This window comes from Eptesicus fuscus, chromosome 21 (genome assembly GCF_027574615.1).
Source record: "Eptesicus fuscus isolate TK198812 chromosome 21, DD_ASM_mEF_20220401, whole genome shotgun sequence".
In the NCBI taxonomy this organism is placed as follows: Eukaryota; Metazoa; Chordata; class Mammalia; order Chiroptera; family Vespertilionidae; genus Eptesicus; species Eptesicus fuscus.
In genome coordinates, this window is record NC_072493.1 from 10246375 (window position 1) to 10256567 (window position 10193).

A 10193-nucleotide genomic window follows, 5' to 3' on the forward strand; every position below is an offset into this window, starting at 1 on the left:
ACCTTGGAGCCATCAGCACGGGCATGTTGTTTTAATATATATCTAGAGAAATCAGGCCTGTCGGATCACATTAGGCCCTATTTGTAGACTGTGCGCCAATCCCCGCGGTGGAGATGAACTGTTACCTTTGAAATGCAATCATGGCTAGTTACCCGTGAGCACAGAGGAGGGATTGTATTCCACCAGCGAGGCCTTCTAATCTGTCTCTCCCCTCACTGGCAGGGCCGCCTTCTTCCTGAGCAGAGAAAATCCTCATCAACCGTCATCTTGGGAAGGAGCGAGGCTGAGATACAGAGTGTTTCTTTTTTCTTTTTTAAAATATATTTTTACTGATTTCAGAGGAAGGGAGAGGGAGAGAGAGATAGGAACATCAATGATGAGAGAGAATCGTCGATCGGCTGCCTCCTGCATGCCCCATACTGGGGATCGAGCCCGCAACCCGGCACGTGCCCTGACCAGGAATTGAACTATGACCTCCTGGTTCATAGGTGGGTGCTCAAACACTGAGCTACATCAGCCCAGCTACAGTGTGTTTCTAAAACCAGATGTGTTAATGAGCACCTGAGGGTCGGTGTGGTCTGTGACAAGTTGATGCCGAGGTAGCTGTGGTCAATTGGCACATGGCTCCTGTTGGTTGTTGGTGTGGTAGTAAAATGATAACGTTGACAGCCACCGTCTGCAGGCATAAGACTAAGCGTTTTATATACATTAGCCCATTTGAACTGCATAATAGCCCTGTGAGGTCACTACCACCATTCAACCCATTTAATGGATGGAAAAATTGAGGTTTATGAAAGTGTAGTGATTTGCCCAAATCCACAAAGCAACTAGGTGATGGGGTGGGACTGATTCTGAAGCTGCTTGGAACCACGAGGCCGCCACAATTCTGCTCAGATGCCATCTGAGCGCTTCTTTGGGATGGGATTTTAGATGGTGTTTCAAGAGACCCACGTTATAATTCCTCCCGAAGGGCGGGGCCCCAAATATCTGGCTGGACCCAAGAGAAGATTTGTTTAAAAGCGGAATCTGGGACTTAGCCAAGTCCTTTTTCCCTTTCTTCTTCGGGATTGGTTTTAAACTCATTCCTACATCCCGTGGGAGTCTGGCTGGGCCGATCCCTTGACAGGGGATAGAAATAGCTCTCAGAGCCTATTTTTAAGGAAAATGTGATGTCAGAAGACGAGGCAGGAATGGACACTGGGAAGAGAAAAACACACTCCAGGCTGGAGGACAGCTGAACCAGGAAACGCTGGGAGAGGGGGTGGGGTGCCGACAAAGAGACTAACGTTGGCAAAGACAGCCTGGGGTGGGTGGAACTGGTGTTTTGTGTGTGTTTTTTTTAAAAACCGGGACCGCACATTTCTGCCACATTCCTTGCGTGTTGCCCACAGCAGCTAAGCCAGGGCAGGTGAGGGCTGCTGTCCCGCTGCACAGCCACTTTCCTGCCTGAGAGACGGAGCCGACAAAGCGTACACCACGTGCCCTCTCGCCTCCTCCCCGGCACCTCCAGGCACAATGCAGGGGTGTCTAGTAACACGGCCGTTTCCTTTGAACTGCTTGGTTTTGTTTGGCGCCCTTGTCTGGCAGGTTGGTCTCTCTGACTGCCTTCACTCACCTGGTATAACATTTTCTTTCATTGAGAAGCAAGAAGGCTGGGACTCACCTCTCTGATTCCGGCAAAGCTGGACACCATCCAATTGCACTCGGCTAGACTCCTGGAGGCTGTAAATTCTATCTTCCGAGCTAGGGAAGGGAAGAAAGAACAGAAACATTGTTGGGGAGACGGTCGGCGGACCTTTGCAGGCCAAGTGGGTAATGAGGGAGATGAGGCTCGGTTCCTCTTCACGTATGTCTCCTGGGCAAGATGGGTATCGAGGGTGAGGGCTTATTAAAGTCGATCCCACCTAGGCCAGCACCACAAGCTAACGACACGGCTACCTGCATTCACCCCTGCTGATAATGCTGTGGAAAAGCACTTTAACTGCAGAAGCAGCCTCTAAAAATCCAGCTCGGGGCGGCCAACCTCCAGATAGCATCTGATACTAATTAGAAATTATACAACACTCTGAGCTGGACCACAGAAATATTGGTCCAGGGATCAGTACGAGAGTGAGGGAAATTGAAAGTGAAATCCGGTGCTGATTGAAAGTGACGGTGGCCCCCGCCTGGCTCCCCAGCCACTGCGTGTCTGCCTGTCCGTCCAGGGGAAGCCTTCCCGTGGTGTTAACTACTGAACGCTTGCCTCACTCCGTTCCCCCTTCCCTGGGCAGCTGTGGTGAGTTGGCTGCCGAGATGGAGCCCTGAACCTATCCATCAAGTCCAGGGAAGAGAGAGTTAGAAAGGCAAACATTATCTGGGATCAATATCTTTACAAATCCAAAGGAAACCCCAGCTCCCGAAGGGTTAAGCTGGGGAAGGAAAAGCCATCAGGCTGTTTAGCGAGCTAATGTTTTTATTGATGGGGGAGGCCTTTAAGTCCCTAACAGGAAAAGTGGGGAAAGTGGCAGATTGTTTGGCTGGGGAGGAAGGAGCCGGGAAGGATCATTATGTATACTTCATGCTCTCATTCCCCTTGCATTCCAAGCCCTGAAACCCAGGTAATGCAGAAGATGGCCCGTGACCTTGAATAGCATCCAACACAAGATTTTCCCCGCTCTTACGCCCCTCCCAAAGTGGAATCCACCTTTTCCCCTAACCATTTTGCTGTAATGCACATCTCAGGCTAATGCCTGCGCCAAGAACACATCTTAATTTAACAACTGTGTTAGAAAGCACATCTCCAGCTAACATTCCTAGGATAATCCATATTTCAACCTAACTACCCTGGCATAACACTGCCATCTCATTCCCCCACCGTAAAGTACATTGCAATCTAACGCCCTCATGTAATGTACATCTCAGCCCATTATTTTGTCTTCTGTAAGGCATATTTTGATATGTCTTTTCCATTAAGGAGCAGAACTGTCTGGAGACAACGGCCACCCCCGTGCTGAAAGCTTCCATAGCTCTTCCGTGTCCTTTGGTGACAGGCTGCTGATGGATATGCCTCTGAACTTTCACCTTTGCCATCTCGGGTTGAACTCGGGCTTGTTTCTGTACTTCAAGCCTTAAGCCTCCTGTTGGGAGCAGGAGTGATCAGGGAGCCCTGCTTGGTCTTGATGGGCCCTCTCTCATGCTAACCAGCAGGGCGAGCCACCTCCAACGATCAGGGTCTACCTCGGGAGAGGGCTGCCTGGGGTCAATGTCAGGGTCACGGGTCAGGGCGTAGCTGCTGGCTAATAGAGTGTAAGCTAACACTGTTGTCAAATTGCTGGGCTAAACGACAATGCCTGCCTCCTGCTGATGACCTTGCCCTGAGGGAGGGGGCTATTGGCTTTATTGGAAACCTGCCAGTCTCAGAGGTGATGGAAGTGGCTGATCACAGCTAAAGACTGTTTGATTGTTGACGGAGAGCCAGTTCTGTGGTCGGGTCCCCAACCGGAAGGCCTGCAGAGCTGCTTATTGACGGCTGAGTTTTCCGCACGTGATGGATTTCTCTTCTGTTTCCCACGCCGCTGGTTACTGTCCAGTTGTGGAGGTGGGCCGCGGTGGCCCGCGGACACGGGTTTTTCTGGCGCCGAGGAACGCAAGAGGCGATGCTCTCACTGCCTGCCGGGGTGACACCACCTTCTTATTGCCAGCTGAATGGGACTGACTTGTTCTTGAAAGGAAACCAATCCAAAATGAATTGAAAATAGATGTAAGAGGCCCTCCAATTCCAGGGCATTTTGGCAAGCATGAAAGAAGGCAACGAGTGTGTGTCCGGAAGAGATTAGTATTCTGGCCATCATTATCTCAGCCTCAAACTGCCAGCCTATCCCATGCAGGAAGAAGACATTAGATTTCTTTATTTGCCGGCAGCATATAACCAGCCTAGGAGTGCCATTAAATATTCGAAGGGAAGGTTCCTGAAAACTGAGAATTCCAAAATTTCCCAGCATAGTCTGAATTCCATGAGGGACAAGTCAAGGAGGTAGAGAACAAAGTAGAGAGATAAAAAAAAAAAAAAGATCTTTATAAAACAAGTATGGATTGTGGAGGATTACCAGCTAATTAAACCTAATAGCCTGCTAAGGTAGACAATAAATGACTAAAGGCATAAACAGGAGAACAGCTTACTGCAATTGCAAGGGTATTTTCTTGTGTTACGCCTTGGGAAGACTCGTACTGAAATTGTACCACTAGTCTTTAAGTTGCTAACTTGATAGAGATGGTGGAGCATCTGTGGGGAGCTTCGGAAGTGAACTTGAAGGGTTTTTCCCAGGGAAGAATTGACTGAGGGTGATTTATCATTGACCTTCCAGTCTATTAGATGACAGGGTAAGTGATGTGTCTTTAAGCCATGTCAATATGGTGTGATGGCATTCAGTGAGATTCTGGCTTGATTCCTGTTACTATTTCCACCTTTTTAAGCCTCAGTTTCCTTCTTTGTTAAATAGGATCATGCCATACATCTTACATAGGTACTATGAAGATTAATTCAGGTGTAGAACTAAGAGAAGAGTACTTGACACAAAGTTCAAAGCAATACACATTAATTTCCTTTCCCTAAACTGTGGCATGAGCTTCCTGATGGGCATTAATAAATACAGGGTCTTGGACAATACTGGTATACCTCCTCTTTGTGAGGAAGTAAAACAATCACATATACAAAGTTCATGCAAACTCCACCTGACCACAGGGGGATGACCTAGATCAGAGTTAGCAAACTAGAGCCCACCACCTACTTTTATAAATAAAGTTTTATTGGAACACAGCCATGCTCATTCACTTACATTGTCCATGGCTATTTCTGTGCTACAACAACAGAGTTGTGACAGAGACAGTGTGGCCCATAAAGCCCAAAATATTTACTCTCTGGCCCTTTCCAGAAATGTTTGTTGGCTCCTAACCTATTCCAATGGAACACTCTTTCTTTTGTTTAAAAACAAAATGTTATGTGGAAATCCAATATGCAAAGCAGGTTCAAGCAGCAAATATTTTCCAGGGACTGAACTTACCCTGTTTAGCACAAACACTTTATTGTTGGTAGAACTCTGAAGCAACTTTCATGGTTCCATGGAGCGGTCTGAAAACTATGGACTGAATAATCTCTGGATATTTCTTTAAGGTCCTGGAAACTCAGTGATTTCTTAGGAGATTAGAAAATGGCCTAGTGAATATGTCCATGCCTAGCAAATCCTGGGATCTACCTTTCTTTCTTTCTTTCTTTCTTTCTTTCTTTCTTTCTTTCTTTCTTTCTTTCTCTCTCTCTCTCTCTCTCTCTCTCTCTCTCTCTCTCTCTCTCTCTCTCCTTCCTTCCTTCCTTCCTTCCTTCCTTCCTTCCTTCCCTCCCTCCCTCCCTCCCTCCCTCCTTCACTCCATTCCTTCCTTCCTTTCTTCCTTGTACTACTAACTGTGTGATGTTAACTTTTCTGTGCCTCCATTTTCTCATTTTAAAAATGAGGATAATATTTGCCTTGCAATTTATTGAATGGACTAAACAAAATAATATTTAAAGCACTTGACGTCGGGCCTGGCTCAGAGCCAGACCTTAGAAAATGTTAATTACTATTGTGATTGTTATTATTACTCTTTTGGGCCTTCATTTCTGCTGTGAAGATCATCTGCATAATGGCGTTTTCTGTTTGTTAGCAAATTCAGTCGGTCACTCACTGAACACATATTTTGTGTGCCGGAGTAACAGTAAATGAACCGAAGCCGCTCAGTGCCACGGCACACCCAGTCTCCTCTTCCTCAGTCACTTCCAGCAGTTCCCGTCGGTGTTTACTGCTCTGCATCTGACGCTGAGGTTCAGACTGACACCACTGCTCAAAACAACTTCCTACTGCTCCATCCCCGACGGCTCCACCATTAATTTTTCAATGAGCAGTTTGGTGTAGATGCCTACAAAGTAATTAGACCTTAAAGTCTCTTTATCCCGATTTTATCCTGTCAGCGACTGTGAAAGAAACAATAATTATTATTTAATATTTATTGAGTTGTCTTCGTTGTGACATGTAGACTCATGAAGGCACCCTACCTGCCTTCCTGTCGAAGATGACAGCACAGCACAGACAAGCGTGGCTCAGGGAAGTAGTCAAGCAGTGCTAGATATGTGTATATGTATAGATCCTGCCACATGTCATGCTGCTCCATCAAATGGCTCATTTGGGGCATTGAGAGGGTCCTAATGTGTTATCTCTAAGTGCACCTTCTAAAGTTTGATCCCAAAAAGGCAAAATTCCCAAAAAGACACCCAATGATTCCTTGTACCAAGCAGAGGGAGCTCTTTGGGGGATGTTTTCCATCATTGTCAAGAGAACAGTGGATTAGACACAACCACAAATGCCACGGGACTTTATCCTTTCCCCCAGAAACTAGTTCAGGTGGCCCAGACCAAGACACAGCGCTGCCCACCAGAGTGGCAGGTAGACAGTATGATCTACTGGTTGCTCCACACAGATGGGAATGGTGTGGTTCAGCAAGTTGCTTTATCACCCTGAGTTTCAGTTTCCCAACAACCAATGAAAAAAAAAACACCAATAGCTGCCTCACAGGATTGTTTTGCAGACCAAATAAAATAAATACACAGTATGTGGGGACTGCTGTAATTATCGGTAATATCATTATACCAGAAAAGAAACAGAACACACAGTTTCTGTTTTTGAGTGGCTTACCGAATAGCATGACATAAACATAGGAAATAAACTTGAAAAACATTTACACATCTACATCCAAATAAGGTAAAATAAAGATTACCTGAAAGCCAGAGGTATCAGAGTGACTCAGGGACATGATTTGCTCTTATAATTTGATGTAAATAGATTGTAGACTCCTGGATGACAGCCTTTCCTAGCAAACCATCTTGTGCCTTTCAACACTCAGTATGTGTCTGCTGAACTGAATTGGACTGAATTTCTTTGTCAATTCAGTAGGCTCACACAAAACATAATCACTGGAATAATTAAAGGGTGCACGGGTGGGAGGTGTGAGAGCCACTTAGTTCAGTAAAATACAGACATCAACATCACAAAACAAGAGTACTGACATCAATATCAGAAAACTAAAACCAAACAGAAGCTTTGGAGAAGAATGGACAGATAGAATGGAATATTATTTAGCAATAAAAAGGAATGGAAGTATGCTAAAACATATGGATGAACCTTGAAAACGTGCTACTTGAAAGAAGCCAGTCACAGAGGACCACCGTTCAAATGATTCCATTTATATGAAATGTCCACAACATGAAAATTCATAGACACAGGAAGTAGATTAGTGGTTGACTGGGGCTGAAGGGGTTTGGAGGGAAATAGAAGTGATAGTGAGGCCCGTGGATACGGGATTTCTTTTGGGGGTAATGAAATGTTTTCACAAGTGAATGTGATGATGTTTGAATATACCCCAAATCATTAAGTTGTACACTTTGGGTGAATTATTTGGTATGTCAATTATATCTCAATAAAGCCTTTAAGAAATTTTAAAAAGAATGGGCAAACATATTGCGATATCTTTGGAATAGTGGAAATCCAGGTAAATGCTCTATGATTGTATAATCTTATGTATGTGTAATACATACATATAATCTATGTATAATTTATAGCTATCTGATAGGCTTTTTGAGGTATAATTTCTATACAAGAAATTATAAAATTCACCCACTTTAAGTGTATGTATATTTTTAAAAAAGTAAAACCCAGAACTATTTCATAAGAGGAGTTAGAAGCACAGACATGAATATATATATATATATATTCAAATGGAATTATAAGTTTTATTAATTTTCTACTTTTTATATATCTACATTCTCTAAAATTTCTACAATTAATATATTACTTTGGAAAGAGACAAGTATTATTAAAATAAAATGTACAATAGAGACAAAAGGTGGTAAGAGACCTAGAGTGAAAGCGAGAGCCAGTGATTGGGGCAGATGTCTTCGAGGGCAAAGTGGGTGTGTGGCCATTGGAACGGCGCCCTGGATGGGAAAGGAACATCACATGTGGAGCAAGGCAAGTGGCTGGCATGCAGGGGCTGGAGAGGAATGAGCCCGGTGAAGTGGCCGGAGCACGGTGGAGGAAGGCCCTGAAGAGCTGTGAGAGGCTCTGAGCCTGATTTAATTGGTTCTGAGAGGTAAAGTGACTAGGAGATTATCCAGCCACATTACACCCTGGCCCAATGACTGAGGGCTGATGGAAGGGTATCCACAGGAGACAGCAAAAGGAATGGGGCGGCTCCTTCAGAGCACAGGTTTCCAATTGGTTTGGTCAGTACCGGTAATTTTGGAGGCTACAGCAGTCAAAGGGATCATGTCCTTGGTCTTTATAGTCTTTCTAGAATAGTTCTCAACACCATGACTCCATATTATCAAGAACAAGAGTAGGAGCCAGCAGCAGTGCACAAGATAGACCGAAGGGAAATGCTAAAACCCAGGAGATTGCTGGTGTTGTTCAGTGGTTAGAGCATTTAATTATGCACTAAAGGGTTACAGGTTCGATTCCTGGTCAAGAACATGGACCTGGGTTGCAGGTTCAATCCCCAGCCCCTGTTGGGGCTTGTGAGGGAGGCAACCAATTGATGTCTCTCTCATCAATGTTTCTCTCTCTCTTTGCCCCGCCTCCCTGTGTCCCTCCTTTCCACTCTCTCTTAAAAAAATCAGTGGAAAAATATTCTCTGGTGAGGATCAACAACAACAAAAAAAAAAACACACAAAACAACAACAACAAAAACCCAGGAGATCAGCTGAGAGTCTCTGGGAGCAGTGCAGGGCCCAGCAGGAACCAAAAATAGCTTTCAATGTATGTCCCCAATGAAGTGCACTGCAGGTGGCTCACAGGGCATTGTGTTGAGAAGATACAAAAAGCCACCTCCTGGCTCACGATGAAAGGATGTTGCGATTGATTAATAATGTCTGCCGTGGGCACAGGCCTGAGCAGTGATGACACCCATGCCACATTATTTTCCAACCCTGGAAAAGGGACATTTTTTTTGGATTCAGCCTGGCCTCATTCTGCAAGTCCCCAAGAAATCAAAACACTTTTAGGTCTGCCTCAAGTGCTGTGGTCTGACAAAGTAGACTTGGAGGTCTAATCTGAATTCCTTTAAATTCCCATGAAAATATTCCAATCCCCTTGAGCTGCTTGAGTCGAACCCAGGAAGAATTCCCTTGATAGCACTGGCCTTGCCGGGGGCCTGCCCAGAGAAATGTAAACTTGCTATTCCCAGCACTGTTCAAATGAACAGACTCAGGAATGTGAAAACGGCAAGGATGGGTGGGAAGGGGGCTGGACCCTGTTAGCTATGGAGAAGCCCCTTTGTGAGTGACGGATGCAGGCTGCTACCTTCTCTCGCCAAAGAAAGATATCTTCACTTTATCCTGGGCACCAGATAACTATTCATCTGTCCCGAGTGATGATGAATTCATTCAAACAACGAGTCAAGACCCTGGCTATCACTCAACTCCAGTCAGTCATAGCAGCTGACAAATATAAAATATAACACACACCCTGTTAGTCTTGCTTTTCCTTCTCTTCAATATGCATACTCAAGAATCTCATCCCATTCCTGGCTGTCAAGGATGGGGACAGTGGTGGGGGATACTAGTTTTATCAAAGGAGATTATTTTTTTTAACCCAAATTATTTTCCATTGTAAATGTTTAAATCCATATTAAGTCCAGATTAATGCAAGAAGCAGCTTCAAAGGATATCGACTGGGGGTGGGGTGGGGGGTGGGTAATAATAAATGAAATTGTTAAGGATGGGACCCGTCTCTGGGAATATTTTCAGGACCAGAAAAGGAAGTTGTTTGGATTTAAAAGCTATCTAAAGAAAATATGTTTCGCAGCGATTGCTGGCCCCTTTCACAAACACCCAAACTTTGTATACAAACCCAGGCCTGGAGCACTTTCTTTTTTCCTGATTGGAATTAATAATGCAGATAAACGCTAAATAAATCAGGATTAGTGTTAACCGCATCTTGAGGTTTAGGATGCTATAGGAAAATAAAAAGAGAGAGAAAAAAAATTGGTTGCTTTAAACACACACACACACACACACACACACACACACACACACACACACACACACACAAACTTCCTAGGCGACTGGGTGAGGTGAAGGGGCTGGGGGAGGGGAGGAAGGAGGACCAGCTGAGCTGAGTAATCAAAGACCTTCT